This window comes from Amblyraja radiata, chromosome 2 (genome assembly GCF_010909765.2).
Source record: "Amblyraja radiata isolate CabotCenter1 chromosome 2, sAmbRad1.1.pri, whole genome shotgun sequence".
Taxonomy (NCBI): Eukaryota; Metazoa; Chordata; class Chondrichthyes; order Rajiformes; family Rajidae; genus Amblyraja; species Amblyraja radiata.
Window position 1 is genome coordinate 140797575 of NC_045957.1, and position 25459 is coordinate 140823033.

Genomic DNA, 25459 nt, shown 5'->3' on the forward strand with positions numbered 1-25459 from the left:
AACTCCCCGGTCACCTCTTCCCTTCCCACCAAAATCACCCCCTCCCCAGGTACTTTCGCCTGCAACTGCAGGAGATGCAACACCTGCCCCTTTACCTCCCCATCGACTCCATCCAAGGACCCTGACAGTCTTTTCAGGTGAGGCAGAGGTTCACTTGCACCTCCTCCAACCTCATCTACTGTATCCGCTGTTCCAGGCTCGGCGATCATTTCGCTGAACACTCCGCTCGGTCCGCCTAAACCTACCTGATTTCCCAGTTGCTCAACACTTTATCTCCCTCTCCGATTCCCACACTGACCTTTCTGTCCAGGACCTCCTCCATTGTCAGAATGAGGCCCAACGCAAATTGGAGGAACAGCATTTCATATTTCGCTTGGGTAGCTTACACCCCAGCGGTATAAACATTGACTTCTCTAACTTCAAGTAGCCCTCTAACTTCAAGCTTTCCCTCTCTCTCCATTCCCTCCCCCTTCCCAGTTCTCCTACTAGTCTTACTGTCCCCAACTACATTTTATCTCTATACCCCCCATTCCCCTGACATCAGTCTGAAGAAGGGTATCAACGCGAAACTTCACCCATTCCTTCTCTCCAGAGATGCTGCCTGTTCCGTTGAGTTACTCCAGCATTTGTGTCTACCATGGATAGGTGACATTTCGGGTCAGGAACCTTCTTCAGACTGATTATGAAGTGGGGAGTTGGGGAGGTGGGGGAAAGAAAGCATCTGAAGAAAAGTCTCAACACAAAACTGCACCTATCCTTGTTCCTCAGAGTTGCTGCTAGACCTGTGGAGTTACTCCAGAAAATTGTGTCTTTTTTTCCCCCGAGATAATTAAATAGTTTCAAACATCAAAATATTTTAATAAAATAAACATTAAAATTTAAGTTATAAACACATATTTATCTCACCTAAATTAATTGATGAAGGCAACGTATGCCAACAGGATCAACAAGCTCATCAGGAAGGCTGGAGCTATCCTGGAAGTGGAATTGGATTCACAGGAGACAGTCTTGGAGGGGAGATGCTCCTCAAACTGCGGAGTATCTTTGACAATATAGTTCACCCCCTCCATGACACACTGGTCAAGCTGAGGAGCATCTTCAGCAACAGACTGGTTCCACCAAGATGCAGCAAAGAATGCCACAAGAGATCCTTTTCCCCTGTGGCTTTCAAACTGAACAACTCCTCCCCCTTCTGTCGTGGGGTAGATTGACTCCCCTTTCCCCCCCTCCCCTTCCCCAATCTTTACACGTCCCTAATCCTGGACTGTCCACTCGTCACTTTAATTTCATGATTATGTATCTTATTGTGATTTATAACTGTTCGCCTACAGTGTGGAAACAGGCCCTTCGGCCCAACTCGCCCACACCAGCTAATATGTCCCAGCTACACTAGTCCCACCAGCCAGCATTTGGTCCATATCAATCCAAACCTGTCCTATCCATGCACCTGTCTTACTGTTTCTTAAACGTTGGGATATTTCCTGCCACAACTACCTCCTCTGGCAGCTTGTTCCATACATCCACCACTCTTTGATAAATAAAGTTCTATCAGAATGCATCGTATCATAATAGTAATGAACAAAACACAATGGCGGTTCTCCTGTTCATCCTTTGCAAAAGCCTAGTTCAAATTAAAAAGGCTACATTAATACTCTGGTCATGGCTGACATAAACCTGAGAGGCTGATAACTGGTGCATCCTCAACAGATTGAGACAATCTGACCTTCAGGGCACTGGCTCAAGCACTGCATTTCGAAGTCAGGAATGTACTGACACTTTCTGGTGGCTATACACAGAACCAATAACTAACCGTCTGCAAGATAAACCAATTATTTTCCTCTGGTTCTTTTTTTTATTATCTTGTGTTTCTATTTTATTTTATTCCTCAGAGTTAATGAAAGAAAACAAACAAGTAGAGATAACAGGAGAGCTTCATCGGATTTAATGGCATTATCCTCAAATAAATACAATGTTATATTTTAGTTTGCAGTGAAACCACTATAAAATACTTCAACCATCTCCAGGGTTGATTTGCTGTTGAATTTGCTGGCAATTGTGATTACAACACACACTTGGACAGAGCCACAGATATTTACATTTACAGTAAATGTTGAAAAGACAATGTCTAGAGGAAGAAAATATCTTCCAAAATGTAATAGTTGGCACAAAAAATGTTTATCTGTATTAGATGCCTATCTGGTATGAGTTTAGATTTGAAGTAAACCGGAATGACGATAAGTCTATGATAAATTTACCACTATTAAGGGCAAGAGACCTTGCATTCAACAAGTCTCTTTAGTTTAGTTTAGTTTAGTTTAGAGATACAGCGTGGAAACAGGCCCTTCGACGCACCAGCGATTCCCATACACAATACAATAACAATACATTACAAATTTATTGTCATTTGAACCTCAAAAGAAGTTCAAACAAAATTTGGTTTCTGCTGTCATACAATAAGAAAAGAACCAAGACCCACACCAACACAATTTACACAAACATCCATCACAGTGAATCCCCTTCTCACTGTGCTGGAAGGCAAAGTCTTGTCTCTCCCCTGTGTTCCATTTCTTCTCCCGATGTTAAAGCCTTCGGCGGGCGATGGCAAGTCCCGCGGCCATTAAGGCCGCAGCGGGCGATGTAAGGCTCCGCTCCAGGTCATCTTCAACCCCGCAACTCGAGCAGGAGAAGATGCCGTTGCGGGAGCTCCAAAAAGCGGTCTCCCACCAGGGACCCGCGAGCTCCCGATGTCACCGTGGAGCTGGAGCCTCCGAGCTCCGGAGTCGGGCTGCAGCAGCGCGCCACCACAGCTCTCGGCACTCCGAAGCCGGCCAGCTCCACGATGGTAAGTCAGCAGCTCCGCCAGCTCCCTCAGGTCGTTCCGGTTGGAGCCCGCTCCACGGTGCTAGGCCCCAACGACAACAGGGACCCGACAGAGAAAAGGTCGGGTCACCCGTACAGGGAAGAGATTTAAAAGTTTCCCCCACCACCCCCTCCCCCCACATATACACAGCTAAGAACAATATAAAAACCACAACAAAACTTTACATTCAACGGGACAAAAAATAAAAAAAAGACAGACGGACTGCAGCCGCTGCAATGTCGGTCACGCCACCTAGATTCCTCTACACTAACACTAACCACTAACAAATCAAGGACAAATTAAAAGTGTGTTACCAAAGTTAATTAACCTACAAACCTGTATGTCTGTGGAGTGTGCGGGGAAACCGAAGCACCAGGGGGAAGCCTTCGAGTTCACAGGGACAATGTGCAACTCCATACAGACAGCACCCGTAGCCAGGATCAAACCTGGATATCTGGCACTGTAAGGCAGCAACTCTACAGCTGTGCCGCAATACCGCCCCTTTACTCTTATTCATTCATAGGATTTAAAAAAATAATAATTCTAAACACTAAACACTAAAATTGGTAGTATTGCAGATAGCAAAGATGATTATCAAAAATTACAGATGGATCTTGATCAGTTGGGCAAGTGGGCTGAGGAATGGTTAATGCAGTTTAAGATCATAGTACAGCACAGGAATGGCCCTTTGGTCCACAGTGTTTGTGCCTAACATGATGCTTAGTTAAACAGATCTCTTTTGCCTGTACATTTATTCAACCTGATTTGCTCATTTCAATGCACAATCTGTGTATTCCTCCAAATTCCCCTGTTCTTAAAGCAAATTTTTTTTTTACGTCATCAAAGGTTTCTATCAGTTTAATTATATATGGCTCGCTTGAACAATATTTATAATTTTCCAGTTCCCTGATTGAATTCGTGAATTTGCACTTGTTTGTATGTTACACGAGCCATCTGAAATACTTGCTTGAAGTGCATCTAGAATTTATCAATTTTTAGCACACTCAGAAATGTAATTAATTACACCTTGCTTCACTGAGAGTCCAACTGCATCTTATTCCTCAGTGAAGTACAATATTCAATTAATATCTCAGCCATGATTTCTACCTCCATGAGTACATTTTTTAAATTGTTGTTATCTGCCCAGTTCTATCTTTCGTTTCACAATTCACTTTCAGTTTACATGCCTGTAGAGGCCTTTGGACTTCCATTTATATCTGCTGTTTCTCTTTTCCATCACTTCCTTTGCTTTTTGTAGCAAGGAACTGCAGATGCTGGTTTATACCGTAGACACAAAAACCTGGTGTAATTCAAAGGGTCAGGCAGCCTCTCTGGAGATAAGGTATAGGTGACGTTTCAGGTTGAGATCCCTCTTCATACGGTGAGTCAGGGCAGAAGGAACCGAGAGATATGAAAAGGTACATAGAACAAATTAATGAATGATATGCGAAAAGACAAATCAAAGCCAGCAACAATGATCAAGGAACGATGGAGCCCACAATGGTCCATTGTTGGCTGTGGGGAAGGTGATAACGTGTAATACAAATATTGAAACCCAGCAGGACGACAGTGAAACTAGTTTGACGACCCTAGTGGGGGAGAGATGGAGAGGGAGGGAATGCAAGGGTTATTTAAGGTTAGAGAAATCAATATTGATACCAGAGGAAGACAAAAGTGCTGGAGAAACTCAGCGGGTATAGCAGCATCTATGGAGCAAAGGAAATAGGCAACGTTTCGGGACGAAACCCTTCGGGTTTAGGCCCGAAACGTTGCCTATTTCCTTTATTCCATAGATGCTGCTGCACCCGCTGAGTTTCTCCAGCACTTTTGTATACCTTCGATTTTCCAGCATCTGCAGTTCCTTCTTAAACTCAATATTGATACCGCTGGGTTGTAAGCTGCCCAAGCGAAGCCAAGCTGCCTTTACATTTCAAGTTTAATTTTTTAATTTTCCCCTCTCTATTACCGAATATCTGCATTGTTTTCCCACATGCTGAGAGCCTAACATTGATCACTTGTTTTCTTTGTCCCGCTACATTTTGACCTCTACCTTTTTTGGCAATCTATTCAGCAGTAGCTTTAAATTCCCAATGCTTCTCATTGATGGCTGTGTATCTAAACTGCATCCAAGACATTTCCTGTTGTTCAATGGTGGTTTGTTTACCAAAATTTGACTCCAGTTAAACTTGGCAGATATGCTTGTTGTACAGGTTCTTAGTGAGACCACACCTGGAGTATTGTGTACAGTTTTGGTCTCCAAATCTGAGGAAAGACATTCTTGCCATAGAGGGAGTACAGAGAAGGTTCACCAGATTGATTCCTGGGATGTCAGCACTTTCACATGAAGAAAGACTGGATAGACTCGGCTTGTACTCGCTAGAATTTAGAAGATTGAGGGGGGATCTTATAGAAACTTACAAAATTCTTAAGGGTTTGGACAGGCTAGATGCAGGAAGATTGTTCCCGATGTTGGGGAAGTCCAGGACAAGAGCTCACAGTTTAAGGATAAAGGGGAAATCCTTTAGGACCGAGATGAGAAAAACATTTTTCACACAGAGAGTGGTGAATCTCTGGAACTCTCTGCCACAGAAGGTAGTTGAGGCCAGTTCATTGGCTATATTTAAGAGGGAGTTAGACGTGGCCCTTGTGGCTAAAGGGATCAGGGGGTATGGAGAGAAGGCAGATACAGGATACTGAGTTGGATGATCAGCCATGATCATATTGAATGGCGGTGCAGGCTCGAAGGGCCGAATGGCCTACTCCTGCACCTATTTTCTATATTTCTATGTTTCTATGATATTTTCCAATTGAAAATCCCCCTCCTCCATTTAACTACTTTTTCACATTAGAACTTCCTACGTCTTTTATTCCTAAATCTTGTGGTTTTACAACCACAATTGCTTCACTGAGATTCAATTATCGACTTGCTTTGGATTGTCATTGATGCACTTCTAATTCTCATTTGGCAGCTGAGACCAAAAGCCTCTTTGATTCCTTTCTTTTGTTTGGCGGCTTCAGCTCAAAGAGTTACAGTTACAAAGTTTATTCCTATGATCTTCACATGAACTAGTTGATGATGGAGGATGATTCAGAGATTGACTTTGATCGTTTACAGTTATTTAAAGCTGATCAAAAATCCTTGCACTAGATGGGCTGAGAGCTCCAATAATATTCTCCCCCTTCCACCCATCATCCCTTTCGAATATATTCCTACCATACAACCATTAAAACACAGACATCTACTACATAAAATAATAAATATCCATAATTTAAAGAAACAGGTGAAGCTTTAAATTGCTCTTCTACAGTAGTCAAATTACAGCCATTAACTGACACAAGGAATAATCCTGTCATTGGCACAATGGGGAGGAAGGAACTGCAGATGTTGGTTATGTTGGAAGATAGACACAAAAAGCTGGTGCAACTCAGCGGGTCAGGCAGCATCTCTGGCCAAAAGGAATAGATGACTTTTCGGGTTGACACCCATCTCCAGTCTGAAGAAGGTTCTTGACTCAAAATGTCACCTATTCCTTTTCTCCAGAGATGTTGTCTAACCCGCTGAGTTACTCCTGCTTTTTGTGTCTGCTCATTGTCTTTTTATTGTCATACATGCACTGCACAGTAAAATTCTTTTTTGCATAGTTCACTCATGCACAAGACAATTTGGTGGCTGCTTGATGGCAGATATGGAGAGATCCCTGGATGCATTCAAAGGAGAGTTGGATAGAGCTCTTAGGGCTAGTGAAATCAAGGGGTACAGGGAGAAGGCAGGATTAGGGAACTGATTATGGAAGATCAACCATGATTCCATTGAATGGTGGTGCTGGCTTGAAGGGCCGAATGGCCTGCTCCTGCACCTATTGTCCATGTATCTATGTATCTAGGCGGAGGCCCCAAATATCTAATTGAGTTTTGATAGTAACACAATGCCTGCTGGAATCCATAATGTTATGTATATATTTTGTTGGGTCTTCAATTAGTTAATTTTGACATTTGTTACATTTAAGTTACAACATTCTGATCAAGAGTCAAGTCAAGAGTGTTTTATTGGCATATGTCCCAAAACTTACTTGCAGAAGCACAATGGATCTTTAAACATAGTTCTCAGTAAATACCTTATTAAACAATTAAAAAGTTCTATATACAATAATAGTACAAAGACAAAAACAATGCCCCCATGTCTATGAAGTTTGGAACCTATTTCGAGGTTGTACACTTAAATAGCCTGATGGTAGTATGGAAGAACTTCCTGTACCTAGACGTTATGGTTTTCAGACTCCCGTACCTTCTTCCTAACGGCAGGAGTGAAATGAATGAATGAATAAGTTTATTGGCCAAGTATTCACATACAAGGTATTTGACGGTGCTCTGCTCGCTAGTGACAACATATTTACAGTGACAATTAGGAATGACACATAAAACATTAAACATTAATAATAAAACATTATTGATTAAACATGTGAATTAAATTAAATACCAGATCAAAAAGGAGGTTACAGATTTTTGGTTATTGAGTGGAGCTACTACTCATGGAAAAAAACTGTTTTTATGTCTGGCTGTGGCAGCTTTGACAATCCGGAGTCGCCTTCCAGAGGGAAGTGATTCAAAGAGTTTGTGGCCAGGGTGAGAGGGGTCAGAGATGATCTTACCCGCATACTTCCTGGCCCTTGCAGTGCACAGTTCATCAATGGAGGGAAGGTTGCAGCCAATAACCTTCTCAGCAGATTGGTCGATTCGCTGCAGCCTCCGGATGTGTGGTCAGGATGGTGTGGGAGTCTGATGATGCTGGGCAGTGTTCACCACTTTTTGCAGTCTTCATTGTTCCTGGGTGTTTGATTTGCTGTGATGCAACCAGTCAATATGCTCCCTACCATACTCCTGTCGAAGTTCAAGAATGTTTTCGTTGACATACCGAATCTCCTCAAACGTCTAAGAAAGTAGAGATGTTGATGGGCTCGGTGTTGCATCGTCAGTAGGGCCAGACCTTTGCTGCACAATAAAGTCATAACTGTGAATAGGATTTCAAATGTTGAACTATGCTGGCATGAATTATGACGTGTGATTTTCAGTAAATTATTTTACACTGACATCATATGTCAGAACAAGCTGTGATCTCTGATGCGGCAAGATTGCACAGCAGTAGAGTTTAGCCTTACAGTGCCAGAGACCCGGGTTCGATACTGACTAGTGGTCTGTCTGTATGGGGATGGTATGTTCTCACTGTGACCGCATGGGTTTTCTCCAGGTGATCTGGTTTCCTCCCACAATCCAAAAACGTACAGGTTTATAAGTTAACTGGCTTGGGTAAAAGTTGCCAATTGTTCCTGCTGTGTAGGATATTTCATTTACGGGATCACTGGTCAGCATGTACTCGGTGGGCTGAAGGGCCTGTTTCTGCACTGTATCTCTAAACTCAACTAAAACTAAAAAATCTTCTGATAGGAATGAAACAAAGTTGACAGCAGCCATGCTTACTTATAAGAAAATGTGGTTGATGTAAATATCTTTCCATAAATCATTATTTCTGAATCATGAACAACTGTATTCATTTCCTGCAAGCCATGGATAGATTGTCCTTTGTATGAAGAGTGAAAAGCAAATTGTTTATTAGAGTTAGACAAAAGCATTCGGAAATGTCTCTGTACTGTTAACAGTAGAATGGTTATTGCTGCTATTTTGTCACCTTTTATTCTTTGTATTTGTCAATCTATTGTGCCACTAACCTTGTCCCAAGCTTTTATTATTTAATGCTGAGGGAAGGATTGCTCTGCGCACAGCATATAAACATATCAAAATCCATTTTTTTGTGGATTAGTTTAGTTTAGAGATACAGCGTGGAAACAGGCTCCTCAGCCCACTGAGTCCACGCTGACCAACAATCACCCGTACACTAGTTCTATCTTACACGATAGGGACAATTTACTGAAGCCTGTAAACCTACAAACCTTTGCGTCTTTGGAGTGTGGGAGGAGACCGGAGCTCCCAGAGAAAACCCATGAAGTCACAGGGAAAACGTACAAACTTCGTACAGACAGCACCCATAGTCAGGATCGAACCTATGTCTCTGGTGCCATAAGGCCACAACTCTGCGCCACTGTGCCATCTTCTGACTTTTGATTTGCGATGTTCTTCTGTACAGGATACCTAGGAAATATTTTATTCTGGTGCTTTAAATTGTCACGTTAAAAAATGCTTTTTTAAAAACATTTATTTTAGTTTAATTTATTGTCACATGTATATAGGTATTGGATTGTAAATGTACCACCCCACTGTAGTTCGGCCCCTCAAGGTTCGGGGACCTATAAAAGGCAGCCCCCATGAGGTCCGTGGTCGATCTTCTGGAAGAGTGCTTGGGACTGCATGACGTTTTGCAGTGTTTCTGCTTGCACAAGGCTAGAAGGGTTTGGCCAAGCAGATACAAGGACTGAACCTGCAGTGGTTTATGTATCGTATAGGGTGATTTGTAGTGCTTTCTAAAAATAAAGTTTAGTTGTTCCAGTGCATGAATCAGTGGTTTATTGACTGACCGGAGCAGACAGGAGATTCGATGGCGGCAGACGAGACGCGAGGGTGGTCTGTTGCCTCCCTGGTGCCAGGGTTCAGGATGTCGCGAGCCGAATTCAGAACATCCTCGAGAGAGAAGGTGAACTGCCGGCAGGAGTTGTGCACGTAGGCACAAACGACATCGGGAAGAAGAGGAAGGAGGTTCTCCAACATGAGTTCAGAGAGTTGGGAAGAAGACTGAAAGGCAGGATTTCTAGGGTGGTTATAACCATATAACCATATAACCATATAACAATTACAGCACGGAAACAGGCCATCTCGACCCTTCTAGTCCATGCCGAACACATATTCTCCCCTAGTCCCATATACCTGCGCTCAGACCATAACCCTCCATTCCTTTCCCATCCACATAACTATCCAATTTATTTTTAAATGATAAAAACGAACCTGCCTCCACCACCTTCACTGGAAGCTCATTCCACACAGCTACCACTCTCTGAGTAAAGAAGTTCCCCCTCATGTTACCCCTAAACTTCAGTCACTTAATTCTCAAGTCATGTCCCCTTGTTTGAATCTTCCCTACTCTCAGTGGGAAAAGCTTTTCCACGTCAACTCTGTCTATCCCTCTCATCATTTTAAAAACCTCTATCAAGTCCCCCCTTAACCTTCTGCGCTCCAAAGAATAAAGCCCTAACTTGTTCAACCTATCTCTGTAACTTAGTTGCTGAAACCCAGGCAACATTCTAGTAAATCTCCTCTGTACTCTCTCTACAGTAGGGGTACCTGTTATCTCTGGATTGTTTCCAGTACCTCGTGCTAATGAGGACAGGAACAGGGAGATATGGGATCTGAATGTGTGGCTGAGGGGCTGGAGCAGGGAGCAAGGATTTAGATTTATAGACCACTGGGATCTCTTCAAGGGTAGGGGTGACCTGTACAAAAGGGACGGGTTACACCTTAACTGGAGGGGGGCCGACATTCTGGCAGGCAGGTTTGCTAGGGCTGCACGTGTGTGTTTAAACTAAATAGTGGGGGGGGGGGGGAGGGATTAGAAACATAGAAACATAGAAATTAGGTGCAGGAGTAGGCCATTCGGCCCTTCGAGCCTGCACCGCCATTCAATATGATCATGGCTGATCATCCAACTCAGTATCCCATACCTGCCTTCTCTCCATACCCTCTGATCCCCCTAGCCACAAGGGCCACATCTAACTCCCTCTTAAATATAGCCAATGAACTGGCCTCGACTACCCTCTGTGGCAGAGAGTTCCAGAGATTCACCACTCTCTGTGTGAAAAAAGTTCTTCTCATCTCGGTTTTAAAGGATTTCCCCCTTATCCTTAAGCTGTGACCCCTTGTCCTGGACTTCCCCAACATCGGGAGCAATCTTCCTGCATCTAGCCTGTCCAACCCCTTAAGAATTTTATAAGTTTCCATAAGATCTCCTCTCAATCTCCTAAATTCTAGAGAGTATAAACCAAGTCTATCCAGTCTTTCTTCATATGACAGTCCTGACATCCCAGGAATCAGTCTGGTGAACCTTCTCTGCACTCCCTCTATGGCAATAATGTCCTTCCTCAGATTTGGAGACCAAAACTGTACGCAATACTCCAGGTGTGGTCTCACCAAGACCCTGTACAACTGCAGTAGAACCTCCCTGCTCCTATTCTCAAATCCCTTTGCTATGAAAGCTAACATACCATTCGCTTTCTTCACTGCCTGCTGCACCTGCATGCCTACTTTCAATGACTGGTGTACCATGACACCCAGGTCTCGCTGCATCTCCCCTTTTCCTAGTCGGCCACCATTTAGATAATAGTCTGCTTTCCTGTTTTTGCCACCAAAATGGATAACCTCACATGTATCCACATTATACTGCATCTGCCAAACATTTGCCCACTCACCCAGCCTATCCAAGTCACCTTGCAGTCTCCTAGCATCCTCCTCACAGCTAACACTGCCCCCCAGCTTAGTGTCATCCGCAAACTTGGAGATATTGCCTTCAATACCCTCATCCAGATCATTAATATATGTTGTAAATAGCTGGGGTCCCAGCACTGAGCCTTGCGGTACCCCACTAGTCACTGCCTGCCATTGTGAAAAGGACCTGTTTACACCTACTCTTTGCTTCCTGTTTGCCAGGCAGTTCTCTATCCACATCAATACTGAACCCTCAATGCCGTGTGCTTTGTTTGTATACTAATCTCTTATGTGGGACCTTGTCGAAAGCCTTCTGGAAGTCCAGATACACCACATCCACTGGTTTTCCCCTATCCACGCTACTAGTTACATCCTCGAAAAATTCTATAAGATTCGTCAGACATGATTTACCTTTTGTAAATCCATGCTGACTTTGTCCAATGATTTCACCACATTCCAAATGTGCTGCTATCCCATCTTTAATAACTGACTCTAGCAGTTTCCCCACTACCGATGTTAGACTAAATGGTCAGTAATTCCCCGTTTTCTCTCTCCCTCCCTTCTTAAAAGTGGGGTTACGTTTGCTACCCGCCAATCCTCAGGAACTACTCCAGAATCTAAAGAGTTTTGAAAGGTTGACACATTGGGAGTATAAAGATGTAGTTGAAGGGGATGTGGCTACAGGAAAAATCACAAAATATTCTCGAATTAATGGGAAGGAAAGTCCGAGATGGGATAAAAGAGTAAGGTCAGGGCCAATTGTGAGCGATGCGAGGGGGGTGTGAATACGGAGGTCAAAGCGCTGTATATGAATGCGCGAAGTATAAGAAATAAAGTGGACGAGCTTGAGGCTCAGTTAGAAATTGGCAAGTATGATGCTGTGGGAATTACTGAGACATGGCTGCAAGAGGGCCAGGGCTGGGAACTGAATATTCAAGGGAATACCTCCTATCGAAAAGACAGACAGGTGGGCAGAGGGGGTGGGGTAGCTCTGTTGGTTAGGAATGAAATTCAGTTCCTTGCATTTGGGTTAATTGAAACAGGAGATCTGGAGTCAGTATGGATAGAACTAAGGAATTGAAAGGGTAAAAAGACCCTAATGGGACTAATCTACAGGCCCCCAAACAGTAGCCTGGACATCGGTTGCAAGTTGAATCAGGAATTAAAATTGGCATGTAGCAAAGATGTGGTTGTTATGGGAGATTTCAACATGCAAGTAGACTGGGAAAATCAGGTTGGTACTGGACCCCAAGAAAGGAACTTTGTAGAGTGCCTTTGTGATAGATTCTGAGAGCAGCTTGTATTGGAGCCTACCAGGGAGAAGGCAATTCTGGATTTAGTGTTATGTAATGAACCGGATTTGATAAAGGAACTTGAGGTTAATGAGCCATTTGGAGGTAGTGACCATAACATGATCAGGTTTAATCTACAATTGGAGAGGGAGAAGGGTAGATCGGAGGTGTCAGTGTTACAGTTGAATAAAGGGGACTATGGGGCCATGAGGGAGGAGCTGGCCAAAGTTGACTGGAAAGATACACTAGCAGGGATGACAGTGCAACAACGGCAGGTGTTTCTAGGAATAATACAAAAGGTGCAGGATCAGTTCATTGCTAGGAGGAAAATAGATTCCAAGGGGAGAAAGGAACGACCATGGCTGACGAGGGACGTCAGGGACAGTATAAAAATAAAAGAGAAGTACAACGTAGCAAAGATGAGCGGGAAGCAAGAGGATTGGGTAATGTTTAAAGAACAACAGAAGATAACTAAAAAGACAATACGGGGAGAAAAGATGAGGTACGAAGGTAAGCTAGCCACGAATATAAAGCAGGATAGTAAATGCTTCTTTAGGTATGTGAAGTGGAAAAAATTAGCTAAGACCAAAGTTGGACCCTTGAAGACCGAAAAAGGTGAATTTATTATGGGGAACAAGGAAATGGCAGATGTTGAACAGGTACTTTGGATCTGTCTTCACTAAGGAGGACACAAACAATCTTCCTGATATAATAGTGGCCAGAGGATCTGGGGTGATGGAGAAACTGAAGGAAATCTACATTAGGCAGGAAATGGTGTTGGGTAGACTGATGGGACTGAAGGCTGATAAATCCCCAGGGCCTGATGGTCCGCATCCCAGGGTACTTAAGGAAGTGGCTCTAGAAATTGTGGATGCATTGGTAATAATTTTCCAATGTTCTATAGACTCAGGATCAGTTTCTGTGGAATGGAGGGTAGCTAATGTTATCCCACTTTTTAAGAAAGGCAGGAGAGAGAAAACAGGGTATTATAGACCAGTTAGCCTGACATCGGTAGTGGGGAAGCTGCTGGAGTCAATTATAAAAGATGAAATAACTGCATATTTGGATAACAGTAACAGGATCGGTCCGAGTCAGCATGGATTTACGAAGGGGAAATCATGCTTGACTAATCTTCTGGAATTTTTTGAGGATGTAACTAGGAAAATGGACAAGGGAGAGCCAGTGGATGTAGTGTGCCTGGACTTTCAGAAAGCATTTGATAAGGTCCCACATAGGAGATTAGTGGGCAAAAGTAGGGCACATGGTATTGGGGGTAGAGTGCTGACATGGATAGAAAATTGCTTGGCAGACAGGAAACAAAGAGTAGGGATTAACGGGTCCCTTTCAGAATAGCAGGCAGTGACTAGTGGAGTACCGCATGGCTCGGTGCTGGGACCGCAGCTATTTACAATATACATCAATTATTTGGATGAAGGGATTCAAAGTTACATTAGAAAATTTGCAGATGACACAAAACTTGGTGGCAGTGTGAACTGTGAGGAAGATGCTACGAGAATGCAGGGTGACTTGGACAGGTTGGGGAGTGGGCAGATTCATGGCAGTTGAAGATTAATGTGGATAAATGTGAGGTTATCCACTTTGGTATAAAAAACAGGAAGGCAGATTACTATTTAAACGGCATCAAGTTGGGAAAAGGGGAAGTACAACGGGATCTGGGGGGTCCTTATTCATCAGTCTATGAAAGTAAGCATGCAGGTACAGCAGACAGAGAAGAAAGCGAATGGCATGTTGGCCTTTATAACAAGAAGAGTCGAGTATAGGAGCAAATAGGTCCTTCTGCAGTTGTACAGAGTCCTAGTGAGACCACCCCTGGAGTAGTGTTTGCGGTTTTGGTCCCCTAATTTGAGGAAGGACATTCTTACGATTGAGGGAGTGCAGCGTAGGTTTACAAGGTTTATTCCCGGGATGGCAGGACTGTCATATGCTGAGAGAATGGAGCGGCTGGGCTTGTACACTCTGGAGTTTAGAAGGATGAGAAAGGATCTTATTGAAACATAGAAGATTGTTAAGGGGTTGGACACGCTAGGGGCAGGAAACATGTTCCTGATGTTGGGGGAGTCCAGAACCAGGAGCCACTGTTTAAGAATAATGGATAAGCCATTTAGAACAGAGATGAAGAAACACTTTTTCTCACAGAGAGTCATGAGTTTGTGGAATTCTCTGCCTCAGAGGGCAGTGGAGGCCGGTTCTCTGGATACTTTCAAGAGAGAGCTAGTTAGGGCTCTTAAAGATAGCAGAGTCAGGGATATGGGGAGAAGGCAGGAATAGGGTACTGATTGGGGATGTTCAGCCATGATCACATTGAATGGCGGTGCTGGCTCGAAGGTCCGAATGGCCTACTCCAGCACCTATTGTCTATTGTCCTAGACAGGGCGGAAGCTTAGAAAGAGCTTATTTACACAGCAAAATGCTTCGTTTTGCATTCAACGTGGTAAAATCATATAGCAGATCGCAACTCCGCGGTTCACAAGTCTTTCCACGTTTTGGTGCCGACAAAGTTACAAAAGTTCACCAAACTTTCCTAACTTCTACCTGGAGCAGCACGCGACTGGTGTAAATGATAATTTTAAAGATCTATTATTTGTGCGCACATATTGTTTGGAAACTAATTCAGCTTGATTATAATTTGAAATGTTTTACTTTTCGCTTTTCCCAATCATGTGAAAGCTTGTTTAGCAACTTTGTATCAAAAAGGCCTAATTAGACATAATTAGTTGTAAGATTTGTCACACAAGTAAATGATTCCCAAATCTGTTATGATACAAGATTAGTGATTAATATGAAAAGAGATTGAGTTTGCATTCATTTGTTCTATTGTTTGGAAACACAGCACAGAATCTCAAACTGATATTCAAATCTCACTCGGAAGACTTGTGCACATCATCCAGGTCGACAAGACTCTTGAGGCACTGGAGTGTCTACAGTAGCATTTTGCAAGTTGGAGTGTGAAACTGAGGCGCCAATTGCACTCTCAGCTTTACATAAAGGTCAAAGTGTTCGCCAGCCGAACACTTATCCCATCGCGGGACGACAGATGGCACAATGGACTAAGTGTTCGGCTGGCGACAGGAAGGTGGCCGGTTCGAATCCCGCTTGGAGTGCATACTGTCCTTGGGCAAGACACTTCACCCACCTTTGCCTGTGTGTGAATGTGTGTGAATGTGTGTGAGTGATTGGTGGTGGTCGGAGGGGCCGTAGGCGCAGAATGGCAGCAACGCTTCTGTCAGTCTGCCCCAGGGCAGCTGTGGCTACAGAAGTAGCTTACCACCACCGAGTGTGACTGAGGAGTGAATGAATAATGCGATGTAAAGCGCCTTGAGTATTAGAAAGGCGCTATATAAATCCCATCCATTAAAGAGGAAAGATAATCTGCCCTATACTTGCCCCTCAACCACTGTCACTGTTAGAGTTTATCAAGTAACAATTCCAGCAGTTTGTGAGAGCATGCTACTTGATAAATCATTGATAGATTTCCTATACTATAGCACTGACCACACTTCAATAGCATTTTTGATGGTCGTAAAATACCTCAGCATTATCTGATGTGTCAATACCCCCAATACAATATGCTCTAATTTTTCCCACTAATCTCCTGTGTGGGACCTTTCTGAAAGTCGTGGTGCATTACATCCATTGGCTCTCCCTTGTCTATTTTACTTTTTACATCCTCAACAAATTCCAGAAGAGTCGTCGAGTATGATTACCCCTTTGTAAATTCATGCTAACCGATCCTGTAACTGCTATCCAAATGCGCCACTATTACATCTTTAATAATCAACTCCAGCATCTTCCCCACCACTGATGTCAGGCTAACTGGTCTATAATTCCCTGCTTTCTCTCTCCCACCTTTCTTGAAAAGTGGGATAACATTAGCTACCCTCCAATCCACAGGAACTGATCCTGAATCTATAGAACATTGGAAAATGATCACCAATGGGTCTACGATTTCTAGAGCCATTCCTTAAGTACCCTGGGACAGAGACCATCAGGCCCTGGGGATTTAACAGCCTCCAGTCCCATCAGTCATGACTAATTTGAATTTCCTTCAGTTCCTCCAAAACCCTAGGTCCTCTGTTTCCTGGTACATCTGGGAGATTGTTTGTGTCCTCCTTAGTGAATACAGAACCAAAATATCTGTTCAACTCATCTGCCATTTCCTTGTTCGTCACAATAAATTCACCTCTTTCTGCCTTCAAGGTACCCACATTTGTCTTAACTAATTTTTTCCTCAGTCAGCGGAAAGACAATACATGATTCCAATCAAGCCCATTAACAGGCTTTTAAATGGGTACATGAATATGCAGGGTATGGAAGGATATGGATAACGTGCATACAGCGATTTGTATAAAGGTCCTGTCCCATGAGCATGCGACCTGCATGCGGCAAGCGCGACCAAACCGGATGCGGGGACCGCGCGGGGGTCGCGTGGAGGTCGAGTGATCCCCGTACAGGGCCGGCCCTACCAGCATGCGCCTGCATGTGGCGAGCGCGACCAAACCGGAAGCGGGGCTGCGCGGAGGTCGGGTGAGTGACGTGAAGTTCGAGCGAAGTCCGCGGGAAGTTCGCGTGTGACGTACGTCGTCAAGACGTTGCATACGGCATCAAGACGTTGCGTACGACTTCGACACGCTGCGGGCCGGCAGGCCATTGCCGCACGGAATTTTTGAACAGTGTCAGTTTTTCGGAGCCCCGCGCGATGTCGGGACCTGCTCCGCACAACTCCATATGTCTCCGGCGATCGAAGTGGGACCTGCCCCGCGAGGCCGTACGGCTCAAGCGACCACGTTATGTCGCGCTTGCCGCATGGAGTCGCATGCTCGTGGGACAGTTCAAGTTCAAGTTCAAGTTCAAGTTCAAGTTTATTGTCATGTGTCCCTGATAGGACAATGAAATTCTTTTTTTTTTTTTTGAAAATATTTTTTATTGGAGATAGGTACATAACCAAAATACATCATTACAGTCTTACATTTTTAAATTGATAATATTGTCAATTATTATTACATTGTCTCCAATACTTTTTGCCTTTTTTTTTATTTTTTTTAAACTAGATAGAACTAAAGAGATAGATGAAGTAAAGAAAGAAAAGAAAGAGAAGAAAAACAAAAAACAAAAACAACAAAAAAAAAAGGTAGTTAAAGAAGAATGGAAAAATTTGTTAAAATAAAAAAGACTTCATTCGAGATATATTCGTACATTTCAGAGTATAGTATTTCATCCATTCTTTAGCCCGCGTGCTAGTCAGGTTCCTGTGCTGAACCATTCTGACCCTTTAAGTAATCAATAAAAGGAGACCATGTTCCAACGAATAATTCCTGTTTGTCCAACAGGGAAAATCTGATTCTTTCCACGTTTAAGGTCTCCGTCATTTCTATAATCCACATTTTGATTGTGGGGGCCGTAGGGCCTTTCCAAAATTTTAGAATTAATTTTTTTCCTGTTATTAAACTATAATCAATAAAGTTTCTTTGTGTTGTTCTAAGTGTTTGATTTAATTCTAATATTCCGAGTATTATTAATTTTGGATCTGGGTCCAATTGTGTGCTGGTTACTTTAGATATTATACTAAAAATATTTACCGAGAATTTTTTAATTTTTATACAGTTTGCAAACATATGAGATAATGTAGCTTCTAAATGTTGACATTTATCACATATAGGTGAGATATGTTGAAAAATTTTATGTAGTTTTGTTTTTGAATAATGTAACCTATGTATTACTTTAAATTGTATTAGAGAATGTCTGGCGTTTAGTGAACACTGATGTATGTGTTGCAAACTTTCTTCCCAAGTATCTTTCATTATTGCTTGATTTAATTCTTTTCCCAATGAAATTCTTGCTTTGTTCAGCACACAGAACATAATAGGCATTGACTACAAAACACATGAATAAATAAACTGATAAAGTGCAAATAACAAATAATGGGTTATTAATGTTCAGAGTTTTTGCCGAGCCAGGTTTAATAGCCTGATGGCTGTGGGGAAGTAGTTATTCCTGAACCTTGTCGTTGCAGTCTTCAGGCTCCTGTACCTTCTACCTGAAGGTAGCAGGGAGATGACTGTGTGGCCAGGATGGTGTGGGTCTTTGATGATACTGCCAGCCTTTTTGAGGCAGCGACTGTGATAAATCCCCTCGATGGAAGGAAGGTCAGAGCCGATGATGGACTGGGCAGTGTTTACTACTTTTTGTAGTCTCTTCCTCTCCAGGGCGCTCAAGTTGCCGAACCAAGCCACGATGCAACCAGTCAGCATGCTCTCTACTGTGCACCTGTAGAAGTTAGAGAGAGTCCTCCTTGACAAACCGACTCTCCATAATCTCAGGAAGTAGAGACGCTGATGTGCTTTCTTGATAATTGCATCAGTGTTCTCGAACCAGGAAAGATCTTCAGAGATGTGCACGCCCAGGAATTTGAAGCTCTTGACCGTTTCAACCATTGACCCGTTGATATAAACAGGGCTGTGGGTCTCGATCCTACTCCTTCCAAAGTCCACAATCAGTTCCTTGGTTTTGCTGGTGTTGAGGGCCAGGTTATTGTGCTGGCACCATATGGACAGTTGCTCAATCTCTCTTCTATACTCGGACTCATCCCCAAGAGTGATACGTCCCACAACAGTGGTGTCGCCAGCGAACTTGATGATGGAGTTCGCACTATGACCGGCTACGCAGTCATGGGTATAGAGTGAGTACAGCAGGGGGCTGAGCACGCAGCCTTGAGGTGCTCCCGTGCTGATTGTTATCGAGGCTGACACATTTCCACCAATATGAACAGACTGTGGTCTGTGGATGAGGAAGTCGAGGATCCAATTGCAGAGGGATGCGCAGAGACCCAGTTCTGCGAGTTTGGTAAACAGCTTGGAGGGGATGATAGTATTAAATGCCGAGCTGTAATCAATGAATAACAGCCTGACATATGAGTTTTTGTTGTCCAAGTGGTCCAGAGCGGAGTGGAGGGCCAGTGAGATCGCATCCACCGTTGATCTGTTGTGGTGGTAAGCAAACTGCAGTGGGTCCAGGTTTTTGTCGAGGTAGGAGTTGATTTCCGCCATGATCAACCTCTCGAAGCACTTCATCACCACAGGCGTTAGTGCCACAGGTCGGTAGTCATTGAGGCACGTCACCTTACTCTTCTTGGGCACTGGTATAATTGATGCCCTTTTGAAGCAGGTGGGAACATCAGACCTCAGAAGTGAGAGGTTGAAAATGTCCGTAAAACTCCAGCCAGTTGGTCCGCACATGTTTTTAGAACACGACCGGGTATACCATCAAGTCCAGGTGCTTTTCGGGGGTTCACCCTTCTGAAGGATTTCCTGACATCGGCCTCTGTGACTGAGACTGAAATACCATCACAGCGAATAGGGGCTCGGGAAGGCACATCAGTATTCTCCCTATCAAAGCGTGCGTAAAACGCATTTAGCTCATCAGGGAGTGATGTTTCGCCGACATTCGAGCTGCCTCCTGGTTTCGCCTTGTAGGAGGTGATTGCATTCAGGCCCTTAACTTGGCATCATGCTCGCTACGGACATTGTGGGACAAAGGGCCTGTTCCTGTGCTGTTCTGTTCTAAGTTCTCTGTTAAAAAAAATCACAGATTTCCCCACACTTAAAGAGCATTAAAGCAAAATCATTTATTTTACTAGGACCAACTTAACTTAAAAGAAATGGCAACTGGGTAAGGCATGGCAGCATTCATCACTGTGTCTTTATTTTCAGATATTAATGTTTCGGTCAAATGGAGCACAGCCAATTGGCAATTTGTCAAAGCCAATCAACTTTCTGAACATTCCAAACACAAGTGTTTGTGTATTGTGCAAAAAATGTCAGAAATCCTTCAAGTATACTGCAGGGGGATTTTTCGGAAAAGGTTATGGTTTCACATGAGAGTTCCCTATCCATTGTAATTTTGAAATGACTGAACATCAATCACATCCAAATTGGCCTGTGGTATTCTTTGCAAGATATCATGCATTCATAATCCTTGTCACCAACAACACAATGAGTGACCTTAAGTAATTACAGCAATCAAATACATTTGTCATAAAATGTTTGATTTACAATATTTTGGAAACTGTGTTTAATTTTCTTCTTTCAACAAAATCAACTCAAGTTAATAGATAGAACAGGAAACAAGGATTAGGGAACAAGGAAATGGGAGATGAGTTGAACAGGTACTTTGGATCTGTCTTCACTAAGTAGGTATGTTGCAAAGCCTACCTGAAGCGTCGCTGAAAATCTGTCGCTGCGGGTGTGCGCGATTTTGGCGCCGTTTAGAGGGGGGCGGGTTTAAAACGCAATTTTCTCTAGGCTGTTCAAATCGAAGATGTTCAGCCTTGTTAATTATTAACGAAAAATCGCTGGAAGACCCCATCGCAAAAGCTATTATTAGTTTTAAAGGCCTTGGATAATAGTTATAGTAGTTTAAAAATCAATCTCTAAACCCGCGACCACCGACAGCCGTCAGGGTCTCATAGAGCAAACCACAGAAGGTATGTAGCTTATTTTTACATTAAAAAGGGCTTCTTAAGATCCCTTTATACAAAGTTTAATATTGCGAGCAGCTCATTTTGGCCCCATTATATCCCGCAGTATTTTTCTGGGCATTTGAGGGCACAAATCTACCGCAATGTGAACGTTCTAAACCGGCGCGTTCACAGGATCCCACTAGAAAGCTGATTTAAAATGGACTTTAATTTACAGCAATTGAACACTAAATTCCTTCCATTTGGCCTATAAATTAATGTAAATGAGATTTAAAAATCATGTTTTATTGTGAATTATTTATGAATATTATTTGCACACTTAGGCTATTTAAAAATGTTAATCATTTATTAAGAAATGGATAGATGTTTAGATCTAGTAATTGAAGTTTGAAATTAGCTACACTTGGGTAACTAACTAATTATATGCTTTAATTTCAGGTCATCCAAGTAAGATTATTTTATATTTGTTTCAGAATGGTTCAATCTATGATAACTGAAAATTTCATTCAGTTCTCTTAATTTTTAAGAAAGTTATGGGCTTTTGACTGTCCACGATCACAGCTTTTTTGTTACGTCCATAGAAAATCAATAGGGAACAAGATGCTAATTTCCGAGTATGAAAATGGCCATAACGTTTTAAATACATGAGATATGAAAGTGAATTAGGTGTCAAATTAAACTTCTTTTTATGCTTTATCTGATGGGGTAAATTACAGACTTGATTTTTTAAATCTCAAAATTTTGTAACATTGCTACACTAAGGAGGACACAAACAATCTTCCTGAATGAGTTCTGTGAATGAGGAAGTCGAGGATCCAATTGCGGAGGGATGTCCGGTTCTCTGGGTACTTTCAAGAGAGTGCTAGATAGGGCTCTTAAAGATAGCGGAGTCAAGGGATATTGTCTATTAACGAGTAGAATAGTATCTCCTCCATTGTCAGAGTGAGGCTAAATGCAAATTGGAGGAACAGCATCTCATATTTCGCTTGGGCAGCTTAAAGCCCAGAGATATTAATATTGATTTCTCTCACTTCAGGTAGCCCCGGCATTCCCTCTCTCTTCATTCCTCCCCCACCCAAGTCACACTAGATTCTCATTTTCACCCAACCAACAGCTTACAATGGTCTCTCTCCTTTATCGTCATTACTTGTTTGCATATCTTTCATTAATTGTTCTTTATCTCTCTACATCATCGCCTATATCTCTCGTTTCCCTTACCCCTAACCAGTCTGAAGAAGGGTCTCGACACAAAACCTTACCCATTCCTTTGCTCGAGAGATGCTGCCTGTCCCGCTGAATTACTCCAGCTTTTTGTGTCTACCTTTGGTTTAAACCAGCATCTGCAGTTCCTGCCGACACAAATAGAATAGTAAACTTGAGGGGGAATTTCCTAAAGAAAGTAATACGGCCAAATATGTTTAATACAGTTAAAAATCACAGTAATTTAGGGCCTAATCAGGAAAATCTTTCAAAAATTGGAGATTGTATAATATGAGAATACCATTTTAAATTGGATAATTAAAAAAATCGCAATCCTTTTGGAACTGGTTAGATCTTGTGCTGGTTGACAGATGACCTTTCTGAATAGATGAGGGAATAACATCCTTCTCTATTTTCATAACTTCCTAGTATTTTGTCTTGAGAACACATCAATCCTCCATTTTCCACGCCACTAGAATTAATTAAGGAGCCTATGATGTTCAGGAATGAGAGAGAGAAGAATACAATACAATACAATACCATTTATTTGTCATTTGAACCTCACATGACGTTCAAACAAAATTTGGTTTCTGCAGCCATACAAGAAAAGAACCAAGACACACACCAACACAATTTACACAAACATCCATCACAGTGAATCTCCTCCTCACTGTGATGGAAGGCAAAGTCTTGTCTCTCCCCTGCTCTCCATTCCTCTCCCGAAGTCAAAGTCAAAGCCCCCGGCGGGCGCTAGCAAGTCCCACCGCCATTTAAAGCCGGCAATTCCTGTAATTGTCTATGGGATTAATATCTCACACCATTTACAAATGGCACTGCACTGGTGTCAACCCTCTGTAGGATGCAGTGAGATCGAGAGATAGATTGAAACAGATAGATAAGCTTGAAATTGTGGAGTGCCATTTGACGGACCAACTAACCTCAGACGACACACCAGCTCAGGATCATGCTTAGGAAAGAATTGCAGATGCTGGTTTAAATCGAAGGTAGACACAAAATGCTGGAGTAGCTCAGCGGGACAGGCAGCATCTCTGGGGAGAAGGAAATGGGTGACGTTTTGGGTTGAGAATCTTTTTCAGACTCTTCTGAAGAAGTATCTCGACCCGAAACATCACCCATATCTTCTCTCCAGAAACGCTGCCTGTCCTGCTGAGTTACTCCAGCATTTTCTGTCGAGCTCAGGATCATCTGACAGAGGGTTGACACCAGTGCAGTGCCATTTGTAAACAGTGTGGGATATTAATCCCATAGACAATTACAGGAATTGGCCTGTACCCTCTCCATAACAATCACCTGGCTAATAAGTTGCCCGTGAAATTTATTGTAAATGCTTCATTTTGAAAATAACTCAAAAGATTATGATTTGAAAAAGATCCAGGAAAAATATAAAATCAACAAACTGAAAGGGATGGCCACTCGGTATAAACGCACAACAGCTCCACAATATTTCACAGTAAACATCAATGGGATTGACTGTAAGTACACAATAAGCATATAGCAATTGCTGGAAAAAAATGAATCAGGGGAAGACTGTCAGCTTTATTAGGAAAATATTAATTATTGTTTTATTTTTAATTATGACCTGGCAGCAGACATACTGTAATAATGTCGGTTAGATCAGCTTCATGAAAATAACGTCTCTGCTGTGATACGTTAGCGATTAATATGAAAATAAAATCAAGTAAAGTGAAACATTTTGTGTAATAACAGCACCAGCAATAAGAAATGGACAAGGTACAATCTTCCAATTTTTCAAATTTCATGAGCCACAATATTTCCTGATTTTTGCAATGTATTTCATTAACTACAAACATTTGGATTTGGAACTAAGACCATGCTCACATAATCTTATATTTCCACAATCCCTCATCACTGGGAATGTTTAGTTTCAGCAAGAGTTTCAATAGAAATGTTAATACTTTGTGTATCAGTGAAAATGTAAAAGAATGGTTTAACAAAATCTTCCTGTTCCAAGCTTCTAGGCTGGAGAAAAGTGAGGCCTGGATAATGAGAATGAATCTCTGCTCTAAAATTGCATTAAACAAATGGACGGCACGGTGGCGTGGCGGTAGACTGCTAGTCGACGTACTGTGCCAGGGACCCAAGTTTGATCCTGACTACGGGTGCTGTCTGTATGGAGTTTGTACATTCTCCCTGTGAACACGTGGGTTTTCCCCGGCTGCTCCGGTTTCCCCCAACACTCCAAAGGCATGCAGGTTTGTAGGTCATTTGGCAGCTGTAAATTGTTCCTATTGTGTAGGATAGAACTAGTGTAAGGGTGATCGATGGTCGGCATGGACGATGGGCTGAAAGGCCTAGTTCCACACTGTATCTCTAAACTAAACTAAATATATTTTATAAAACATGTATCTACCTTCACTTTCAGTACTTCTAATGAAGTGCTCCACACAGGGCTCCACAAATTCTGAAGATACCCCATCTTGTATAAGAAGTTTCTATGTCCTTTGGTTTTAAATGACTGGCCCCTCATTTTTAGTTTACAAATACAAAGGACTAGATGTTAAAACTCCAAAGTGCCAAATATCAATTTACTCCCGATGGTGATGGGAGCCTTCTGCACTCACCTATGCTCCTCCGATGTTGAGAAAGGCTAGGCAGACACGTCATTGGGGTTATCAAGTGGGCACCTACTTTCATCAATGTTTCGCTGATTGAACCCAGGACGTCTCCAGTCGGCTCAGCGGTGTATTCTGACATCCCAGAACCACCCCCCTCTGCATCTGTCTAGTCGGTTATTTGAGACCAAATGGGGTCTTACTTCTTCAGCCAGAGCCACTGGCTACTCTGCTCTGCCACCTGTGATGTTTCTTTGATGGCCTGGCGTAGGGCTTGACCGCTGATCCCCAGGTCCTTCATCAGTCTTAAGGTAGATGTTGCCACGAATCCTCAACATCCAACTTCTACCGGGCAGATCTTAGCTCTCCAGAACTATACTCTCTCATTCAAGGTTCTCCCACTCATGAAAACATCTTGCTATCTACCCATTACCCCTTAGGATCTTGTACGATTCAATGAGATCACCCCACGTTCTTATGAACTACAAAGAATAAAGACCCGACCTGTTAATCCTCTCTTTATAGAACAATTATCTCATCCCAGGAATTAGTATTCAGTATTCAGTATTCAGTATTTACTTTAATGTAATTTTAA

The 25459-nt window shown here is 42.6% G+C and overlaps 1 long non-coding RNA gene across 1 annotated transcript; it reads left to right on the forward strand.

Moving 5' to 3' along the window:
• The first annotated feature begins 1255 nt into the window (after positions 1-1255).
• Positions 1256-25018, forward strand: LOC116984751. The gene is made up of 4 exons (XR_004415116.1): positions 1256-1266; positions 7879-7888; positions 10352-10355; positions 24786-25018. It is a non-coding gene; the product is annotated as an uncharacterized LOC116984751 (long non-coding RNA).
• Positions 25019-25459: the final 441 nt, after the last annotated feature.